Source organism: Pteropus vampyrus, unplaced genomic scaffold (assembly GCF_000151845.1).
Source record: "Pteropus vampyrus isolate Shadow unplaced genomic scaffold, Pvam_2.0 Scaffold261, whole genome shotgun sequence".
NCBI lineage: Eukaryota > Metazoa > Chordata > Mammalia > Chiroptera > Pteropodidae > Pteropus > Pteropus vampyrus.
In genome coordinates, this window is record NW_011889042.1 from 2,843,922 (window position 1) to 2,844,277 (window position 356).

Consider the following 356-nt stretch of genomic DNA (forward strand, 5'->3'; position numbering starts at 1 on the left):
TGGGGTAAATTGAGCATTAAAATAAGTAATGATAGTAACGGATTATAATTCAATGAATTAAAAAAAAAGGGAAATACACAGATATAAATACATGAATGAATAGGAAGTTTGATGAGGAACCAGATATTGAATACCTCAGGTGAGAAGCCTAATAGACAATGCATTAGTCAAGTAATCATAATAGTGGGACATCGGTAATGGGAAAGACAAAACAAAATCACTCGCATCTCATAGGATGTAATAAAACACAGCCTGACTTCTCAGTTATCTTTGGCAAAGTGACAAAGATGCATCCCATGAGTCTAATCATTATGAAACAGCGAACAAATCCAAATTGAGGGGCATTCTACAAAGTT